The sequence below is a fragment of the Neophocaena asiaeorientalis genome, unplaced genomic scaffold (assembly GCF_003031525.2).
Source record: "Neophocaena asiaeorientalis asiaeorientalis breed wild unplaced genomic scaffold, Neophocaena_asiaeorientalis_V1.1 scaffold196, whole genome shotgun sequence".
In the NCBI taxonomy this organism is placed as follows: Eukaryota; Metazoa; Chordata; class Mammalia; order Artiodactyla; family Phocoenidae; genus Neophocaena; species Neophocaena asiaeorientalis.
In genome coordinates, this window is record NW_020173929.1 from 5,336,828 (window position 1) to 5,360,385 (window position 23,558).

At 37.1% G+C, this 23,558-nt stretch overlaps 1 pseudogene; it reads left to right on the plus strand.

Annotated features, from left to right (window-relative positions):
* LOC112404564 (suppressor of SWI4 1 homolog pseudogene) overlaps positions 1–15,585 on the plus strand; it is a 39,438-nt pseudogene extending 23,853 nt beyond the window's left edge.
* The last annotated feature ends 7,973 nt before the right edge of the window (positions 15,586–23,558 follow it).

Below are 23,558 nucleotides of genomic sequence, written 5' to 3' on the forward strand. Positions count from 1 at the left end.
TATGCTGAAAATTCATTATTTTAATACAGCCATATAAGAGCTATTATTTGAAGGAAAATACATGAACTTTTAGAGTGTTTTATTCATTAGGTGAAACAAATCCTCTAAAAAGCCCTCCACAAAAGCACTGAAGAATTACATTAAGAAATAATTAAATTTGCTGATGACACCAAGTTTTAATCCATTCCCTCACCCTGGCTGGTGCAAAGTTTGTCATTTCACTGGAATTATACTGCTGTGCACCACCAGCTGTTACAAGCATACCTTTGGGTAGTTTTATTACGCATAAAAGCTTGTGTAGAAAGGGGTTATGTTAACAAAGACTGTTTCATGACAAAGATCCAAAAAATGTCATTTACTACTGTTTACTGCTCTTGTATATGAGCAGTGCTAAAGAAATATAGCCATTTGTTAGCTGATATATCTGACTCTTCACTGATTCAAGGAAACCCAGTTATTTAACACTGTGGTGTTCTATATTCTTCAAGTTTTAATTTTATTTATTTATTTATTTATTTTTTTTGTGGTACGCGGGCATCTCACTGCCGTGGCCTCTCCAGTTGCGGAGCATGGGCTCCAGATGCGCAGGCTCAGTGGCCATGGCCCACGGGCCCAGACGCTCCGCGGCATGTGGGATCTTCCCGGACCGGGGCACGAACCCGTGTTCCCTACATTGGCAGGCGGACTCCCAACCACTGCGCCACCAGGGAAGCCCTAGGTTTAATTTTTTAAATGTAAAAAGTTACATAGAATTTATTTCAGTAGTAAACATTACCCTTCAGGGCCATGAATTCTGTGTGCATTTAAATATTCCAAGGTGAGATTTTTATCACTACCATTAAAAAAATTAACATAAAATTTTAACTTATGAGGTATTAGGATGATTATGAATATAAAGATGATGTTGACCTGCTCACAGTGCTTTAACTGATACTTTTATGAGCCCTTTATTGGTTAAAATTTCACTTGTGTATATTATCTCACTTTATCCTCATGACAATTTGATCTATAACTAGTTGGTCATAGATACCATAAACTTGAGATTTGACATTCAGAGAGGTTAGATAAATTTCTAAGACCATGTAAGTTAGAACCAGAGAATGGTAAAGCCATTTCTAATTCTAAATCTCATGAGCTCCTAAAACTGAATCCCACGCTCACTCCCTTTCACCATCACAAATATACCTGCCCTTAAGGAACTTGGTCTAAACAAGGGATATTAAGCAAGAATATATTTATCCTCAAGGCCAGCTACTAACTAAAGGTTATTGAGATTTGTACAAAGAGAATATCTGGGTAACTACTGGTGATTCCTGGTAGTAGGGATGAGGAAAAGTTTAGTAGCATTTAAAATAAGCCTTGGGCTTCCCTGGTGGCGCAGTGGTCGAGAGTCCGCCTGCCGATGCAGGGGACACGGGTTCGTGCCCCGTCTGGGAGGATCCCACCTGCCGCAGAGTGACTGGGCCTGTGAGCCATGGCCGCTGGGCCTGCGCGTCCGGAGCCTGCGCTCCGCAACTGGAGAGGCCACGACAGTGAGAGGCCCGTGTACTGCAAATAATAAAAACAAAAATAATAAAAAAATAAAATAAAATAAGCCTTGAAGGATATTTTAATTCCTTAAAAGTGGAGGATCAACTACTAACATTTTCCTGCCATAGAATAGTAGGTGGAGGCTGAGCAACCCTGTTTTCCAAATTGAGGATAAAAAATGAGAGCCGTGGAGTGCTTACGTAGCTGGAATTTGCAGGGCATACATTGTAAAAGAGAGAGCTGTACAGAGGGAACGCTTCAGAAGTCTGTGTGGTCATTCATTGTGGATCCTTGGCCAAGAGCTGGGCTGCACACGTGCAAGGTGAGATTCCCTGAGGCCCAGCAGAGATTCCCTGCTGTGAGGCTGAAAGCTGAATGATACCAGAAGTTGTGCAGTGCTGGGACTGTAGGTTGTGTAGTTCTGAGAGACACTGGCCTTCCAGTCCAACCATAATGGAAAGACCGTGCTGAGCACCTTGTGTATACAATGTTAAGTCCTAGAAAGGTCACACCACAGTGGTGAGGATGCCTTACTACAGTGAGGAACTTCTCTAAGGCCAAGTTCTGAATGGCAATAAATCTACCCTAACAAAGGATATAACTAAGCCTGGAAGGACCAAAAAGACCTGTCAGCAATTTAACTGCCTGCTAAAAGTCAAAATACTTTTCAAAAGGTGGCATAAGTTAGGCTCCCTTCAATATATGACACAATGTGAAGATTACATTTTTTAAAAATTCATGGATAGCCAAAAATTATGAAAACATGATCCACTTCCAATTTTTTTTAAAAAAGGTGATAAACACAAATGTTGGTATTAGCATACAAAGAGTTTAAAAGCAGTTATTATTAATACGTTTTAAAACAAAGGAAAAAATTGGTGATAAAGAGTAAACAAATGGCAAATCTCAGAATAGTCACAGAAGCTATATAAAGAACCAAATAGAAATTCTAGAATTGCAAAATACAATATGTGAAAATAAATTACAGAATAAACTTATTAGAACCAGAGTCAGGAAATGAAAGGGACATTAGACTTGAGACATTCAATGCAAATTATTCAGTCTGAAGAATACAGGGGAAAATGTTGGAAAAATGAACTAACAAAACATTAACTCAGTGACTTGTAGTTAATCTCAAACAATGTAACCTAATGTAATTTAAGTCCCAGTAGGAGATGAGAGAGGTGATGGTCAATGAGAATATTTGAAACGAAATTGCCAAAACTTTCCTAAATTCATAAGAAACATCAATTTATATACCAAGAATTGTTGATTTCCAATCTCAAGAAGGTTAAATATAAAAAAAAAAACACATGACATGGTACACCATACCTAAGTATGCTGAAAACTGAAAATAAAGAGAAAATCTTAAAATCAGGCAGAGAAAAAGAAACATTAGATATAGAACAACAAGATTATGAAGGATTGATGACTTCTCACTGTAAACAAGGCAGGCAAAGGAAAATGGATCAACTATTTAAAGTTCTGGATGTAAAACAGTGCTGAATGGTCAACCTAAAATTCTGAAAGTAATGACAATATCTTTCAAAAAGACAGAAAAAAAGGTATTTCAGATAATGACAGCTGAGAAAAACTGTCAGCAGCACACCTGAATTTCAGGAAATGAGGAACTTTTGAGATTGAAGAGAAATTATAGCAGATGGAAACTTAGATCTTCCATAAGGAATGAAAAACAGAAGAAATGGCAAATATGTAGATAAATATAAAATACATTTTTTCTTTTAATTTTTCTAAAGATGATTAAAACAAAACGTATAACATTATATTGCCAGATTTCATAAGCAGATGTAAAATATATGAAAACAATAACACTAAGGATGGGAGATAAATGGAATTTCACTACTGTTTTGACATTTTACTTGTAATTTTATAATACTGAACCTAGGTAAACTTGGGTAAGATGCATATCATTACCCCTAGGAAAACTAATAAAATTATAATTTAAAGAAATACGGCTAAAAAGTCTATAAAGAAGATAGAATAATAAAACGTATTTGATCAACTCCAAAGCTGTCAGGAAAGGAGAAGAAAGCCAAAAGCAGATAGTATCACTAAAGGACACATTGCAAATAACTGAATTAAACCAACCTATACAATTAATGATATTAAATATAAATGTACTAAACATTGTAATTAAAAAGCAGAGATGGTCAGACTGGATTAAAAAGACCCAACTATTTTGTGGTATCAAGAGCAAGCACTTTACATACAAAGATAGAAGTAGGCTGAATGTAAAAGGATGGAACTACACACTAGGAAAACACTAAGCATAAGAAATATGGTATGGTTATATTAATATCAGACAAAGTTGACTTAAAATAAAAAAGATAAATAGGAACCACTCAGAATCATAAAATAACTAATTCATCAAGAAGATATATAAATCCTAAATGTCTATGAATCTAATAACAGAACTATAAGACACATTAAGAAAACAAAACTAGATAGAAAAATAGACAAATGCACATTCATAGTTGCATAGTTAACACCCTATTTTCAGTAATGGGTAGACAACTGAGACAAAAGTATCAATAGCGATATATAGATACAGAAGTAGTGATGGGATATATAGTAACATACAAGAACTGAACATGCAATTACATAACTTGATTACATTTAATTTATAAAACATTAAACCTAATAATCGTAAAATGCATGCTCTTTTCAAGTGTACATGCAGTGTATACCAAGATGGACCATATACTGGGCCATAACATGAGTTAAAATATAGTGCAGAGGTATCTGGTCTGCCTGGATAATTCCATGCACACCACATTAGTCCACTATATAAAGATATCAGGTTGATCAGACTGAATAAGCAAAAAGTGGCAAGTGTGCTGGATGTCTTGGTAAGGCATGTACAATCTTTAGGAAAGAAGATAAACTCTATGAAGATTCAAGAGCTTACCACATCAGTGAATTTTTCTAAATGCCCAGTGGTATGGTGCATGCTAGGATATCTCTCCAAAGGGGCACCTTTTACCTGCCTACAAAGTAGGGTCTAAATTCACAAGTAAGCAAAATGACGTGGCCAGTTGACATTAACTAGTTTCTTCATTGGTCACCTCGGTGCTGGGATAGTGGGCACACGGGAGGAGGAGCCATGATGGCAAGAATGGATGCTATACATAGGCTCAGTAACATGGGTTCCAAGGCTGAGGTGGCTACTGCTGCTGCCATATGTCCAACTGTCGTCGACCAAAACCTACACTGGGTTCCCAATACAGCACCATCTTTTAAGGGATGGTCATTTAATTGCTTCAGAAAGGACAGCAATTCACCTCGAATGGAATCAACAATCTGGGATTGAGTTTTTCTTTCCTCCTTACAGGGTTTTAGCCAGTACCATTCCCAAGGATTTACTGTTTGGTTCACATATGGGATTACACGTAAAACTGCATTATACTAAGGGATACATTTTATAGCTACTTTAGTTATCTATGGTGGCATAAAAATGCACCCAAATTTAGTGGCTTAAAAAAATAAACACGTATTTATTACACAGGTTTTTTTGGGTCAGGAGTCTGGGAGTTGCTTAGCTAGATGGTTATAGTAGCTAAGGTTGTACTCAACATGTCATCTGAGGCTTTAGTCATCTGAAGGATTAATTGCATGTGGAGATCTATTTCCACGATGTCTCACTCACGTACCTGGTCAGTAAGCACTGGTTTTTGTAGGGATCTCAATTCCTTGTGACATGGAACCTGTATAAGGTTGTCTGGACTTCTTTGGATGCTGATAAGTGCTTCTGCCTGAGCAAATGATCTATTAGGGAGCAAGGTGGAAGGAGCATGTTAGTGGAATAGCTCTGGAAGTCACATAGTATCATTTCCACAATATCCTATTGGTTATATTGGTTAACTCCATTCAGTGTGAGAGAAGACTATAGAAGAGGATGAATACATGGAAGTAAAACTCAACAGGTACCATCTTGGAGGTTGGCCTTCATAAGAACCAGTAATGGTGAGGCAGTGGGTACATGACTCTACTTTTCTTTGGGGGGGAGGGCGGAGAAGTTTAATACATTTTCCAAATTACATGAAAGGACAAGACCATACTGTAGATACAAACTTAAGACAATTTTATGATTCTAAGACAATTTAGAATCATAAAATGTGAGGTGGACTAGTGAAATTCCATGTTTGGATTAGGAAAATTTTACAGTAATAATGTAGGTGCTTCCTTTTCTAAAACTAAAAAAAAGAAAAGCTATTGCATAAATTAAAGCATGTGGTCAAGGGATTCACTGGTCATCACTTACAATACTCCACAGAAGTACAGATTCACACTGATAGAGTGATGGAATGGTCTTCTGAAGGCAAAGATGAGGTTCCCACTTTGAGATGTTATGCTACAAGAATGATGCTCCATCCAACCAGGATGCAATGGCCTTATATGATGCTGTTTCCCAAACAAGTAGAATACCTGGGTTCAGTAGTCAAAGTATAGTAGTAGTAGCCCTACTTGTCATCATTCTCAGTGACCTGTTCGGGGAATCTGTACTTCATGTTTCCATGAATTTAGCCTCTATGGGTCCAGACTCTCTTTGTTACAATGACTTTTTCCTCTGAATTGCTCTGGTCAAAAAATCAATTCACTCTATGTATGGTTCTATTTCTAGTCTCTCAACTCCAATCAGTTGACCATGTGTTTATCCTTCCACCAATACCATTATATCCTGATAACTGTGGCTTATAGAGTAAAACTTGAAATCAAGTAGTGTAAGTTGTAACTTTTTCTTCCCAAAGAAAAAAAGGCTATTCTAGATCCTATGCATTTTTATGCACATTTTTAGAATCAACTTGTCATTTTCATGAGAAATCTATTTGGATTTTACTAGAATTGCACTGAATCTATGGATGAACTTGGAGAAAACGGACATCCAACTTAGCTTGGGTTCTGTGTGATATGGGTTCTGACACACTGATATTTACACCTATGAGATTTATTGGTGAGTCCTCTTGAGAACAATTCTTCAGGGGCAGAGATGCAGGTCTGGGCAACAGAATAGGTTGACCCATGATACATCTCCTACAGAGGCCACAGTCAATTGCTTTGAGCTCTGGAATGGGACCATATATTCAGAATTTGCTTGTGATAGTCACCACATCATACTAAGTCCCCATTGTTGCCAAACAGACACTGATGAAGTCGTCAGAAAAAATAAATACAAAAGAAAATATAAAACAAATTAAAGGTAATACTGAGCAGATATTTGTAACTACAAATATTTTTAAAATCCTAGCTTTCACATTGGTAAGACAATAAGCTAGCTGTGAAGGAATAAGCATTATTTAACCAGGTTTGTGAAGCATATCTTTCTCAAGCCTCTATTTCTTCTGTTTCTTTTTTTCAGACATCAATTCTCCTTTTAGTAATTTAAGAATTGACTAGAGAAATTAAGCTTGCAGCTGTTTATAAGAACTTGCATCTTGATTTTCAATGTAAAAAACTTAGGTCATTTTATTTTCTCAAATTCCAAGAGAATAAAACATACTGTTACTGTTCCAAACTGGATTACAATGTGTCAAGTTCAAAGGTTTAGAAGGAATTTATTGAGGAGGTGATCACATAGTGTGTTTTATGACTTGCTACAAATTCTGTGGTCACAACATATTAGGGTAAAGTGCTTACTGAGCATTATTAAAAGTTTGATATTGTCACTTTGCCCATTGTTATAGAATCTGGTAAATAGAATGGTAATTCCCCAGAGAGCGATCTATCCCAAGGACTGCATCACTGCTGATTTATTTCCATTTAAGATGGTGTTGGTTGTACCCAGGGCCTGCTTATTTTCAATTATTGCTGTTGGAGGGAGACATCTTCTCTGCTCCCTGTAACTGGAAAATAACCTGTCACTTGGCATATCCCATTCTTAAATTCTGAACTCAGATATCATATCCTTCATGAAGCTGCCACTTTATCTCTTTTCCTCCAGTCCTTTTCTCTTCTGAATTCCAATATATTTATTTGTAGATGACTTTATTCCCTACAAACTGATTGCAGCCATCATATGCTAGGAATGTTGTTTTCTAATTAGTATCCTCCACAGTGTCTAGGAAAATACCATACATGAGACATTTAGTGATTCAATGAATTAATCTTATCCAAGGTAGGTAAACAGAGATAATATATAAAAAAAAGAAAAAGAAATGTAAATTGGTTTATTAGAGTACAGTTTTTTTCTATCCAAACAATATGTCAAAAATATTTGGGGTTAATATTTTTAAATTGAATTAAGGTATTAAAGTTGATTATAAATTTGTGAAACAGGTGGCAGAGAATTTTGGTTACTAAAGACTGCAGAAGGAGAAATTCGTATTTTATGTAATAACAAATCCAGTATGTATTTCAATTACCAAAACAGCATACAATGTGTATTTATCACAATATGTTCAGATGTACTCTAATCAAATGAAGTAAATCGCTCAGTTAAAATATTTTCAGATATCTGAAATGCAACGCTAGCCAATATTTTACAGGCAAAGATCTGTCTATAGCCATTTTGTTAAATGCCTAAGAACTGTTAGGTCTTCTCCAATTAGAAGACTTTTTCTGGAAGGCCAGACCTCTAGCAGTAGCTGTGCCCTCCACATTTGCAGCTTGGGGACCCTGACCCTCCTTCTTAGCCTCAGGTCTCACTGAATTCTGGAAACTATTCTGTCCACTCGCCCCTTCAGTCCTCAGCATAAAACTAATACAGGTTAGTCTCCTTTCAAAAAGTTCATTTCTAATGGAAAGCCGGGTCTCCTTCTGCCACCTACTTAAGCATCTGTAACCTGCTCCTACACTAACCTGTCTACAGTGGCTCTTCAATCAGAGATCATTGTCAACCTACTCAGATGTTAAATGAAGCCATGAATTTTTCCTTGTCCACTTGGATGTTATTAGCCCTGCTCCTCTTTCATGAAACTATCTCCTTCCCTATTTCCCATGAATTTGTTCATCTTCATTCTACCCTTTTCACCGATACCTGCATACACATCACATCCTCTTGTTACTTTCTCCCCTCCCACTGCATAGTTCTGGCTATATCCAAAGTCACATTTTCAATACTATTTCAGCTTGAGTTATAACCTCATGGGAATGACTTCTAAATACTTACCATTACTAACTTTTAAACTTTGCCTTGCACTTTTGTCTGGTTGCTGGCTATCTATTTTTGATGCCATAAAAATCACTTCACCTACATCCTTAAGGCAAAATGATCTCACTGCAGCATCTCACAGCAGAACACAAACTTCAGCCCTTTTCTGACTGCCTAAGTTTAACACAGTTTTGTGCAGATGTTGAAAAATTAAAGACCATGGGTCAAATCCAGGCTGCCACCTGTTTGTATACAGCACGTAAGCAAACAATTTGTTAGACTTCAAACAGTTGAAAAAACTGAGGGGAGAATAATATTTCATGATGTAAAAATTTTATGAAATTAAAATTGTCTATAAACAGCACTTTATTGGAATACAGCCATGCTTATTTGTCTATATGTTGTCTATAGCTCCTTCTGTCCTATAATGACAGTAGTTGCAACAGACACAATATGGGTTGCAAAGCTTATTTACATCTGGCCCTTTTGAGAAAAAGTAAGCAGACTCCTGGTTTAATGCATGAAGCCTTAGTTTAAGAGTGGACGGACAGAGCTACATATAAATCTTAGATAATCTTTTCACTAAATGAAATCTCAGAGAAAGTTACTTAGCACTAATGAGCCTTTGTTTTCTTATCTGTAAATCAGAAGTACCAACAGTCACTTCCTTCTATAAGGCTTATTTCATCTCAAGCCTGAGACTATTACCATAGACTTTTAATTATTTTCTCAGTTTCTTCTTCCTAATAGGTGTGGTGAAGCAATGGCAGACAAAATATATTTTAATATGGTATCATCTCAGAAATATTTCATAATACCTCTGTTGTTCAAGCCTGCTTCAGATTCAAGTGAAACAATCTAACCTTGAATTAATTTAACCAAGTAAACATATTAAACAATTGTACTTAATTTTAGAATTTGCTTTTTTCTTTTTATACACATAGTACATATAAGCATATATGGTATATAATATCTATATAAAGTGTATCACACATATGGTGTTATAAAAATGGCTCCTTTAAAGTGATGTTGGAAAAACTGCCTTACCATCTTATAGTACTTACAAAAATAGAATCCAGTTTTATTTAAAGGCCTAAGTGCGAAAGTTACAACTCCCTGACAATAGAAAAATGTAGGAAAACCTCTATGACCTCCAGCCTCGTAATTTATGAAACAATTTTATTCTAACTCTCTACAACATCAGGTCATTGGCAACACAGAAGCCCCTTTTTGTTCCCTCCAACAGTTTTTAGGGCACGGTAATTTTGTTTTCCTTGAAGTTGTTTTAAGATGCAACACTTTTTATGACAAGCCATAAGTACCCAATTATCTAAGATGAAGATTATATTTTAATTAATCCTCTATTTAAAAAAAACTTTGCACTCCCTTAAACTTCAAAGTATCTTTTGTTTTATTTTGTTAGTTTTTCTATATTCCTCATCCCCTTGACTATCTGTGCTGGGCTACACCCTGCAGGCCTGCAAGCCCTGTAGCTGCCCAGCCTCGAGACAGAAGAAAGAGCAGAGAGACAGCGACAGAGACATCAACAGCTTATTGGACACGCGATATTACACATCCAAACCCAAGGTCCTGGAGCGACAGCTCACCGTGGGCAGCAGAGGACAGACAGGACACAGTAGCAATCTTTGCTACTTGGGGGAGAAGGAGGCTATCATTTATAGGGGGAATTGATTTCAGGTTGGCTCATCAGTTACCAGGGAAACAAGCAGCTGGGCCAAGCAGGTAGGTGGTTACTAATTAAGCCCCATAATTAAGAGGAGTCATGTGAGTGAAGCAGACACTGGTTGAGCAGGGAATGTACAGAGAGTAAGAGAACAACCATCTCAAGTGGCATATATATTGATATCTCTCTATACACGCTGATCTCTCTAAATTATATATATGCACATAGTATACATAAATATGTCTATAAGTAATAGATGCATATATTGGACACATATTATGGATTCCTTATAGTAGCAAGAAGCAATCAATTAGATTTATAATTCACAACATGGATAGATCCTAAAACAACATTTTTTGAATTAAAAAAAGACACCTCTCTCTCTCTCTCTTTCTATATATATATATATATATATATATATATATATATATACACACATATCACTCAGTATATACGAGTTGATAACTTGATAACTCACTCTCTTGGTCCTCAAAGTCTACAGTCAAATAAGGGGAAATGGGAGTAAAAAACCAAAGCAAAATTAATGTATGTGTGTATATCTATCATATACAGTATATATGAGGATAGCAATAGGTTCATATTCGTAGGTACTAGGGATCACAACCAAAAGGAAGTTTTAAGTACTTTGTAAAAGAGCTACAGATCATAAGACAAACTTCTGCCATGATGTTATGGTAGAAATTAACATAAATATGGAGCTTACATAGTTCACATCGAGTACCTAACTTGTATAGCTTAAGGTTAGTGCTAAGTGTTCCCCTATCATTTTATCAGTATAAATTCTAACAAGGACTATGGTGTGCATGCATTCAAAGGATACAGAATTATTCTTTGGAAAATTTGGCTAAGGTAATGAGATTTCAGGAAAAAAAATTTAACCTTTAAATTGACTTAGGTATTTATTTATAGGTTACTTAGGTTTTCTTTTTATTACTGTGCTTACCTTTTTCCCTTTAATTTCATTTTAAGAAATGACCACTCTGCCCCTCCCCCAAGGCTATTTCCACCTGTGCCCGTTTTAATTAAATCTATTATTGACTCAACTTGCACTTGTGTTATATAATTTCTCTTGTGTAATTGGAAATTGTTTTATTCAATAATTATCAAAGGGATGATTCAGAGATGCTGGCTTTACTGAAATGTGTGTGGAGGAATGTTTCATGTAAAGCAGAGCAATCTTTTTATTTCAGGCTCCTTTCATTATATTAAGTTCCAGGAGCTGTTATTTAAATGAAGTTGAAAGAGAACCTATTTACTGGCTGGCAATCATAGACTGAGCATTTGGAGTTCTTGTGGTTTGATCTCACTGTGTATTATTTGAATAGAATGCATCAAGTGAAATATGGGGAAGTGCAAGATAAATAATTGGCAAACTTAAAGGTAAAATACAAAGATGCTGTCTGCATATTTTGCCTTTGCATCATGGTCCTGATATATTACAAATGTATTCAAGCATGTGTTCAAAGTATTCAGTAGTTTACAAATAATTTAGTGAGTCAGAATTAAAGCAATGTTCCCCTCCAAAGTACTCTTGACTTCATAAGGGAAAATTTCAGTGTTGATAAATATAAAACTTTTAATAATAATGTGTTGTTTCCACTATATATCTTTGGATTATGTGCATTTTCTTGATGAATGTAACCAATACTTTTCTGTGCATTATGAAGCGAAGAGTTGGGGTGGGTAATAGTATTAAAATCCCTTTACGTTTTACAAAGTTCTATTATATACATTTACCAATAATCTTATGTGGGTGTCTGGGCAGGTATTATTACTCTTCTGACTCCAGTTAAAACTGCTTGCATACATTACACTGCCATTCTTTTGCTTTTTGAAAATATAACCAAATAAATTTGCAATTATTGGAGTTATCAAACAGTCTGTAAATATAGGCCCATGTGAACCTCTAGTTTGTGATTAAATATATTTCAAAGGGAAAACTGAACAAATTATGCCACTTGGCAGCCAAATCTATTTATTGAAAAAATGGGTTATACAGAATGCTCAGGTGAACATTTCTGATATTAACACAGTTGCTGATTATACAAGGTCTATCTGAGAAGGAAAATAACTCTTGTCATATTCTAAGATGCTGGGTGGGAAGATCAGTTGTCATATAGGCGTTCCCACAAAGAAACTTCCTGGATAAAGAATATGAAAGGAAAGAGAAGAGATATTATGTTAGTGGGTTCTTTAAAGTTAGTATATAAGAGCTGGAATACATTCTCCTTCAGAAATCAAACTAAAGTTTTCCAAGAGAGTGTGGCAAGAACGCCACTTTCTTAGGGCATTTAAAGAGGTCAAAGAGGCAAGATGATATTGATAGAGATGGGGAGGGGTGAGAGACAGTGGACTTGTGTCTGGGGACATCTTATGGAGTAGGCGCTTTCGAGTCAGGTTGACCTAGGTTTAAATCCTGGACCCATTACTTTTCAGTGATATGAATATAATAGCAAGATCAAACCAAACATAAAATTCCAAGTGACAGGCCAGAGCAATATGAAGTTTGCAAAGGAAATATTTGAAAACAAGTGCATGATTCTAGAAAGCCCCCCAAGGACATAAAAACATTGAAAGAAAGGCCTGAGAGAGGATATGTGAGGGTTCCATCTTTGGAGAGAGTTATATGTGTGCTGTGACTCCCACCCCAAAGCAGAGGGACGAGGGTGCCTGTGGCCAACCTCAGTTCTAATGAGAAGGGCTTCCATGGGATCCCGTGTAGAGCCCGGTGTTTTCTATAATTGTAGGGGCGTAACACAGTGAACTCTTTTCAGGAATATAAAGGGTATAGCTCTCATATCAGCTTGAGCCAACAAGGTGGGGACAGGAAGGAGAGAGGGGGCAAAAGGAGAAAGTGGGGGTGGGGAGAGATAGCCACTTGTACGTTGAGCCACAGAAACACTTAGTGATGCCAGAACAAGGAGGTGGAAATGGTTCACCAGTACCAGGTGTCTGTGATTTGAACAAAGAGCCAGTCTGAAGTTGTAAACAAGCAGGACCCTGCGGGGCCTTCCCCGAACAGACTCCCCACCCCCATGGCCTCTGCCCGCCTCTTCTTTGTAGAAAAACTTTAGCCTCCTAGGCCTTCCCGAAGTTCCAAAGAATGAATTTAATAAGAGAAGTGATAAAATGCAGAAACAAAGGAAAACAGTCAAGGAAGGCAAAATAATAACAGTTTAGTCATAAAACAAAATCAAGGACCTTTAGTTCCTTCTCAAAGACTATAGATAATATTCTGAGCCACATGCTTTGAGCCGTTTTGCTAATACTGAAATCCCCACCAGGTGAAAGAAGTTACCTGTACGCTGCCCACAAGCAGGTAGATCCCAGACCGGTTGGAACCAGCAGGTTGACAATGTTGACTCCCAGTTACCTCATCACCAACCAATCAGAAGAATGTCCAGGAGCTGATCACACACCCCACAACCCCCAACCCCTCCCTCACCCCATCTTTAAGAACCTTTCCCTGAAGGCCATCAGGGAATTTGGGCCTTTTAAGCACTAGCTGCCTGGACTCTTTGCTTGATGCCCTGCAATAAACACTGCAACTTTCTTTCCTCACAACCTGGTGTCAGTACATTGGCTTTACTCTGGGCAGGTGAGCAGAACCGAGTTTAGTTCAGTAACAAAGCCATTTTAAACACTGATCAAAAGAACACTTAAAAAAACAAAAAACAAAAAACACCTGGAGGGGTGATGGAACCCACCCCCTGCCCCCAGCTGTGTAGAGCAGAATGGGGATGGGTGGATCCTGAATAAACCACAAAGGTGATCAGAGATGAAAACATGTGCTCTGAGCATTTGTCAAGGTGAACGGATTTCAAGCCTCCCCACAGCAATGTCTAATTTAACAAGAACTATATTTTACTCTTATCTGTTCTCCCCAACATAGCCCATCTTGTACCTCTGTCGGAAACCAGAAACCTCAGTTTTCTCGTATTTTGAAAGCCCTATGTGTATATAGCACAGTGGATTACCGGTTACTCTTCACAGTGGTGCAGGAGGTGAGCAGAGCGTGCTGGAAGAGGCAGACACTGGCAACTTCGTGGAAGAGACTGCGGGAGACGGCACTCAAGGCGGTCGCTGGAGCCTAAGAGCACGCGCATGCGCCTGGGGGCACGCAGCTCAGCTATCGCGAGGCTCACGCTGCGCAGCCGCACTCTTCCGTGTTTAGCCGAGCTGCGGAGAGGCGGCAACCTGCAGCTGCTCCGGCTGTTTGCACGGTCTCGTGGAGCTGCTCACAGCCACCGCCTGCCTGCGGGGACGAAAGACGAACTCTTTGCAGGATTCTGTGGTACTGGCTGGGTCCTGCCGAGTCACATATTTACTGGTCTTGAGCAAAATGGAGACCAGTATTTACATTAAGCTGATGCACCTCCCTGGAGGCCCCACCTTGATCTTCCAGACGAACACGTACAAGCTGGTGGATGCTGTGGTTTCCTCGCTGTACCCGTGTGCTTGAGTGGCAGTTTGCCCATCCTTCCCTTCTGGTACTGAGCAGCCTTGGCCCCCATGATGTGCACGTGAAGCTCATGGCCACCGTGTACCAGAACCTGTTTTTCCATCTGTGTGCGCAAGGCGAATGTGAAGGCCGTCAAGCGCCAGATTCTCATCAACTACGGTCCCTACTCCCAGGAGCTGGAATCCCGCTATCATAGCATGAAAGTTGTGGGAGCATGTTGCGGAATGATGAAGCTTCTCAGGAGATGAGCTCCCTGCAGGACATGGGTGAGTTCTGGCCATAGGCTTGCGCCTTTGAGGCAGAGCTGGATTGCGCGCACAGTGTTACCGAGCTGCCCCAGGCGGCTGCCCGGCGCTACCAGTACTGGGCCTCGCATAACCTGCAGCTCATCAGGACCCAGGAGGGTGTTGGGGAGGGGAACATGTTGCGTACAGTTTCCTGCACAAGACTTTCGGGGAACTGCAGGCCACCCTCGTAGCCAAGAAGGAGAAGCTGCAGCTCAAGGCCCAGAGGGAGGACAGGCAGGCCCAGAACTTCCAGAACAAGTAGGAGCAGTGAGAGACCCGTTAGAAGAAAATCCTGGGGACATGAAGAGGGCACGGGCAGAGGCTAGTGGAGACTGTGATGCTGAGGACCCCGGGGGAACCCCTAGAAGCAGAGGGAGCCAGCCAGCAGGAGGGGGGGCAAGGTGAAACCCAGTATTCCCGTCAGGCAGTGGGCAAGGAGCCTGACACCAGTCCCGAAGGTGCACAGACAGCCCTCCAGGCCCTCAGGCTGTAAGTAACCATGAAGGAGGGCAGACTGAGGCAGGGGCCTATATGGTGACTGGAGGCTTCCAAAGACCACTACTAAGAGCATTTTTACACTTTTGTGAGTTTTTTTAAATTGGTGTCTTTTTGTCTCAGTTTGGTGGTGATGTACTTTCCAGTGGGAGGTAAAATGACAGATATATAGGCAAAGTTAACTTTTCTACAAACTTTAATCCCACGGCTCCAAAAGTTTGATTAGATTCAAAATCATTTCAGCAGAACCTTATTATAAACTTAGACATTGTTCGGTTGGCTGTTGTCTCCCATTCGCCTCTTTAAACAAGGTTCTTAAGGATGGGTGGAGGACAGTGGGAAGAGAAACGTGGAAAGGATGCCATGGCCAGGTGGAAACACAAATATAACGCATTTGGGGGCATACAGAGGTCAGTCCTGGGTCCTAATGGCCCACTCTTTTCCCAGTAAATTCTCCTGGGACAAATAAAAAAGGCAACTTCCTAGGAGATTCTAACCATGGAATAACACTATGGGTATTTAAGTTATCAACCCTCACTAAATGGCTCCTGAAGGCAACTGGATTGAAAAAGTTTTAAATCCTGTAGCCAAAACGAGGATCTATGTCAAACAGCAGCTTGTTTCTCATTCCCATAGCATTTCATGGCATTGAGTTTTTGGATCATATGTAGTGTTTTATGGAAGGGTTTTATTGTTGTTACAAAGTAAATATGAAATATAATAGAAAACTCAGGTTGCAGACAGTTAAACTGTGTAATAAGGGAATTTATAGGGAAGGAGATAAATAGCTATGGGAAGACTGGGTCTGTAAAACATTTCTAGGATGCCATGATTGTTAGTAGGGATAAATTCCTTTTCTCTTAAGAGAGTAGTATTGTGTGTAGAGGTCTTAAAATATCTGTGAGGCTCCCTAAGGGAGAGAGATTATATTAAGTTTAATGGTGAAACAGAAATAGAAAAATAGTAGTAAATCAGTAAAGAATTTAGATAGAAAGGTATTGAATTTATTTTCCATTTAATTTTCATGCACGTACTTGTGTGATCTGTAAACATGTTATCCATTTGAAATGGAAAGTGCCTTTTTTTTGTTTTGTTTTGATTTTTTTTAATGAGCATTAAGAGATGTGAGGATTTTGATGTAGTCAATTACAATTAGGAAATTGATTGTGATGCTCTGTGTTTTAGCTGATGTTGAGTCAAATCACCTAAAGTCTTGTTCAATTATAGTGTTTAAATACTAAAAGGAGTTACTGTTTATCATTCGTTCACCCATTTATTAGACAAATATTTATTGAGAGTCTACTATGTGCTTGGCAGTGTTGTAGGTCCTAAAAATACAGCCATACAATAAATATTCAGAGGACCTCCCTTCATGATGCTTATATTCTAGAAGGGACAAAAACTACAAGCAGCTAGAAAATTAATGTATATTATTCAGTAGTAAGAATAAAGTTAGTGGGGCTTCCCTGGTGGCGCAGTGGTTGGGAGTCCGCCTGACAATGCAGGGGACAGGGTTCGTGCCGCGGAGCGGCTGGGCCCGTGGGCCGTGGCCGCTGGGCCTGCGCGTCTGGAGCCTGTGCTCCACAGCGGGAGAGGCTGCAGCAGTGAGAGGCCCGCGTAACGCAAAAAAAAAACCAAAAAACAATAAAGTTAGTTAAAGGGACATAGAGTGACAGAGTTTGCTATGTTAGAGGGCTTAGGAAAGGCATCCTTGAGGGTGTGTCATTTGTCTTGAGTGAAGTGAGGGAATAAGTTATTTGTCTATGTGAAGAATATTTCAAAAAGGAAGACAGGAGGGGCACATACTTTAAGTTGCAATATATTCTCTGAGTTTGAGAAATTGTAAGATCAGGTTGATCAGTAATCAAGGAGAATATTGGTAGGAATGAGGCCAGAGAGGTAGAGGGGAGCCAGATAATATAGGGATTTGTAGGAGACTACTGAAGGATTTTAGAGCAGGAGAGTGACATAATCTGATTTACATTTTAGAAATATTTTCTGTGTGAACAATCGTTAATAGGAGGAAAAAAGCAGAAGTGGAGAGACCAATTCAATAGCTATTTTAGTTGTACGGGAGAGAATGTTGTTCCCATGGGCTAGGGAGATTGCCTGGGAAGAGGTGAAAAGTGGTCATATTTCAGATATATTCTGAAATGTCAAAAACTTTTGATAAGTTCTTATATATAATATCTAATTTAATCTTCAAAATAACTGTATGAGGAAAACAGATATTGTCATCACCTCCATTTCTAGAGGAGGAGTCTGTGGGTGAAAGATATCAAGTAACTTTCTCAGTGTCCTTGCATTGGTAAATGATAGAATTAAACATGATTAAACCTGGATTTGGCCATCTCCATTACTTGAGATTTTGCCCATAACATTACATTGCCTTTTTTTTTTAAACCTAATCCATAAAGTAGACCATGACAGGACAACAATAGAAAAATGGCCTCAAATGTCAGGCATAGTTGCAGTGAAATGGAACTCATTTGTTGTATTGTTTACTTTGTTGCTGTCAAAGATGGATTCCCTGCAACACCTTTGAATAAAACCTTTAATCCCAGAACTGGAAAAGGAAAGATACTAGGAATTGCAGATAGTAGGCCTGTAGATAGAGGAGGAAAAGGAATGTCACATCCTTCCTGCCCCCGACAATCCACCATGAGAACAAGGACAAATTATGTTTTATTTATTTATTCTTTTTTAGGCTGAAGAATTAATTTTCTCAGCAAATTATCTCAATTAATGATCAATTTGTAAGGTAAATGAACCAAATTTAACAATGGTTTCTGTCAACAAACTTTTAAAATATTTTATAATTTAAACAAATGTACAGTTGTACAACCTTCACCATAATGCAGACTTAGAGCATTCCACTGTTCCTCAGAGTTAATCCACACTCCCACACTCAACTCTAGGAAGCCACTAGTTTTCTTTCATTACCTATAAATCTACCTTTTCTAAATTATTCATATAAATAAAATCATGCATTGTAGTTTTTTTACGTTTAGCTCCTATCTCTTAGCCTACTGTTTTTGAGGTTATCCAAGTTGTAGGGTGAATTGGTAGTTCATTCCTTTTTATGGCTGAGTAATATTCCATAATATGGGTGTACCACATTACTCATTTGTCAGTTGATGGACAATTGGGTTGTTCCTAATTTTGGACAGTTAGGACTAATGATGCGTGAACATTCATACATGTGTTTTTATGTGGACCTGTTTTTTCATTTTTCTTGGATAGATTCCTACAAGTGACATTGCTGAGTTGTATGGTAAATAACTGTTTAATTTTTTAAGAAACATTTTCCAAAGTGTCTGTACCACTTTTATCTTCCCACTAGCAGTGCATGATGGTTCTAATTTTTCAGTATCTTCTCTGACAGTATTGTCTGACATTTTCATTAGAGCCATTCTAATGGGTGTGTAGTTGTGTCTCTTTATGAATTTAGCATTTTCCTAATGACTAATAATGTGAGCATATTTCAACTGCTTATTAGCCATTCATATATCTTTTTTTGTTAAATGTTCAAATGTTTTGCTGATTTTTAAGTTGGGTTGTTTGTCTTATTGAGTTGTAAGGATTATATATTGTGCATACAAGTCTTTATTATTAGATATATGATTTTCAAATATTTTTCTCCTAGTTTATGGCTTGACTTTTCATAATGATATTTTTTGAAACACAAAAAATAATTTTGATGAGGTTCAGTTTATCAATTAATTATTTTATGGATCACGTTTAAAGTCTAAGAATATTTTGCCAAACTCAAGATCATAATGATATTCTGTTATTTTCTATAAGTTTTGTAGTTTAATTCTTACATTTAGGTCTATGAGATTACTTGATCCATTAACATGGTTATTTTCCCATTTATTTAGAACTTCCTAGATTTCTTTCAACAATGCTTTGTAGTTTTAAGTATAAGATGCACTTCTTTGAATATCAAATGTATTCCTAGGTATTTTATTCTTTGATCTTACTGTAAATGAAATTGTTTTCTTAATTTCATTTTTGTATTGTTCACTGCTAGTATATGGAAATACAATTGGTTTAAATATATTTGTCTTGCAATCTTGATGAACTCCTTAATTAATTCTAACAGTATTTTAGTGACTTCCATAGGATTTTCTATATAGAAAATCATGTCATCTGCAAATAAGATAATTTTTCTATATCTTTTTCTTGTTACATAGCCATGGCAAGAATATCCAGTACAAGGTTGAACAGATGTGGCAAGAATGCACATAGTTGAGTCATTCCTCATCTTTGGAGGAAAGCATTCATTTTCACCATTAAGGGTTATGTTAGGTGTGGATATTTCATAAGGGTGTAGCCCTTATGATGAGATTAGTGCCCCTATAAGAAGAAAGCTATTTCTTTCTGTTTTCCATCATATCAGAATACAATGAGAAGGATGCCATCTACAAACCTGGAAAAGGGCTCTTACTAGGAACCAAATCAACCAGCACCTTGATTTTGGACTTCCCAGCCTACAGAACTGTAATAAATTTCTGTTGTTTAAGCCACCTAGTCTATGATATCTTGTTAGAGCACCCTGAACCAACTAAGACAGTTGTGGTATATAATATACTTTTTCGTGGTATATATATATATATATAATTTTGTGATATATATATATATGCATATATAATTTTTCCTTCTTGTTTTGGTAATTCGCGTTTCTTGAATTTTTCAAACAAAAAGCAATGAGTTCCATTGATTTTCTCAATTGTTTATGTGCTTTTTATTTCATTGATGTCTCTACTAATATATTTTATTTCCTTGCTTCTGGTTGTTTTATTTGTTTAGTTTGCTAATGGTTATCTAGTTTCTTAAGGTGGAAGCTCAGGTTATTATTTTGAGATCTCTTTTTCTGATATTGGTCATATAGGTATAAATTTCCCTCTAAGCACTGTTTCAGGTACATTGCATAAATCATATGTTGTATTTTCCTTTTCATTCATTTCAGAATATGTTCTGTTTTGGCTGTGATGTCTTTTTTGATCAATGAGTTATTTGGAATGGTGTTTTTAAAATTAATAATATCAGGGGATTTTTCATATTTTTTGTTGTTGTTGATTTCTAATGTATTTCCATTGTGGTCAGATCACATACTATGTATGAGTTCCTTACTTTTAAATGTATTATGACTTGTTTTATTGCCTAGCATATGATCTGATCTATTCTGGAGAATGATGCATGTAAAGAATGTGGATTCCACTGTTGTTGGGTAGAAATTACTATAGCTCTCTGTTAGGTTGATACTGTTCAAGTCTTGTATATAGTTCAGGACTTTTTTGATTAGTTCTACCAATTATTGAGAGCAGTGTATCAAACTTTCTCACTCATTTCTCTGTTCAGTTTTGTTCATTTTTTTGTTTCATATATTTTGGGCCTGTAAGTTACATATATGTTTATAATTATTGCATCTTCCTGATGCATTGACCCTTTTATCATTATCAAATTCGTTGTGTGTCTCTAATAATATTTTTTGCCTTAAAGTGTATTTTGTCTTATATTGATATAGCATTCCAGCTGTCTTAATGCTTACTGTTTGCATGATAAATCTTTTCATATCCAGTCTAATTTTGTCTTAGTCTAAGGTGGATATATATAACAGCTTGTAGTTGGTTTTGGTTTTTTATTTGTTTACAGCCTGAGAGTCTTTGCCTATTGATTGGGGTATTTAGATCATTTGCACTCAAAGTAATTATGGGTATGGTTGGATTTATCTTTGTCATTTGTAATTTGTTTTCTAGATGTTTGATCACTTATTGTATCTCACTGTTTCTCCCTGACTGCACTTTTTGGTGATGAATTAGTATTTTTTAATGTACCATTTTCACTCCTCTGTTGATTTTTAAGTGCATTTTTGCATTTTTGGTGGTTTTCCAAGTGGTTGTTTTAAGAATTATAATATGCTTATTAATTTGTCACAAGGCACTTCATATTAATACTAACTCAATTTTGGTTAAAGTATCAAATTTTGTTCCAGTATACTTTTATTCCTTCTCCCTTTCCTTTTGCTGTTATGGTTATGTATGTTATATTGGTATGTATCAGGAACCCAAACAATAGATTGTTATAATTATCACTTTATATAGGTTTTTGCTTTATATAAAAGTTAAGAAAGAAGGGAAAATATATTTATATAAATCTATAGAAAATGGATTTGGATTTATATTGTTTGTATTAACTCATATATTTGCAACTTCCCATGATCCTGTGAATTTCAGTTGCAATCTAGTGTCATTTTTTTGTCAGCCTGGAGAAATTCCATTACTATCTCTGGTAAGGCACTTCTGCTAGCAATAAATTTTCTCAGTTTTTATTTAACATTTATTTTTGTATAATTATTTTGCAATGTATAGAACTTTTTGTTATCCTACTTAGGTTTGTTGAGTTTCTTGGTTGTGTAGATTTTTGTTTTCATCAAATTTGGAAGTTTTTAGTTATTATTTTATCAAATATTTTGTCAGCTCCTTCTTTTTATTCCTGTTAACAGTAATCAGTCTCAGGAATATGCTTGTCTTCTAACCACATTATATCAAGCTAGTAGACATATGTTGACCTCCCCCATTCACCTGCCTCTGAGAAGTCACATCTCTGCTGTGTTGCTGGGCATGGGTGATACCTGTCACTCCAAATAAAGTTAGCCCATTTTGCCCACTGCAGAGAATCTTATAGTCCTTGTGACTTGACCCATCCTGGCAGAACTGCCATGGTGAGCTGGGGTGGGGGTGGGGAAAAGATGGGCGGCCAGGCCAGAATGCATAGATCTCCACTTTTCTTACTCAACGTCCAGCAGTTTTGAAACCATAAATACTTTTCAGATTGATTCTGCCTTTGGGTGATTTTTGAGAAGTGAAATTGTTTTCTTGGGTTTTGTTTTGTTGTGTTTTTGGTCTATTTGTTTGGCTTTTCAGTTGCTTTTGAGGAGAGGATTTGCCATTCTTTTCAATCAGCCATAGCCATAATTCCTGCCACTCTTAAACAACAGCTTTGTTTTGACTGATGAATGAATTGGGTTAGAGTTTGGGCCTGTAGATCGAAACAATTTCCCACCAAACTGCATGACACACTGCTTTCTGATGTGGAGGGGCTATTAATTAGGATACTTTGAGATGAAAAGCTGATTTCTCCCTCAATTCTTTGTTCAAATACGATGCAAAGCTTTTTAAAAATATCAAAAAAGTCAAAGCTTGTGCCACAGACTGTGGAGGCATAGATTGTGAGAAAATTTGCCATTTAGGAGATTTTAAAATTTATCTTTGAAGTATATTAGTTCAAAAAGTTACTTACTGTTTTCTGTTTTGTTTTGTTTTCCTTTCCATCTCTTGCAAGAAAGGAGGTTCATGCCAGGCCACATCGTACTTTCAGCTGTTTAAAACTTTCCGGTGCTTTCTTGCTGCCCCATCAGGGGATATCATTTGCTAAAGCAATTCAGTTATCATGCTCTTTATTTTACTCAAACCCTGTGAGAACTCAGAAGTGTGCTAAATTGGGAAATTTGATGAAGGAACAATATCTTAGAGATAATCATCTTGCTTCAATAAAATGCCTCTTTATTTTAATGGGGCAGGATAAAAACGAACATGCATTTTAAATGCCCTCACCCATGTCACTAATTGCACCATAAGTTGCTTAAAAGAAACAATTACTACAATTCTGGTTGACTCAAGTATTTCACTAAACTTGGCAAGGCTTCCTCTTTCAACTAGAGTATTATGATTATGAAGCAGTAACAAAAAACAAGTTATTTCTGTCTGAAAATTTATGAGAACTAAAGAAAAAATATTTACAGTAAGTAACTATACCCTTAAAGTATTTGCATTTATATATTTCATTTTTATTTAAATAGAAGTCAATTTTTGTAGCTTTCTATGACAGAAACTGATACTTATACCCCAATATCAATTTTTATCACTCTCCTTTTAATAATAGTATTACCTCCATTTTACCTGGGTT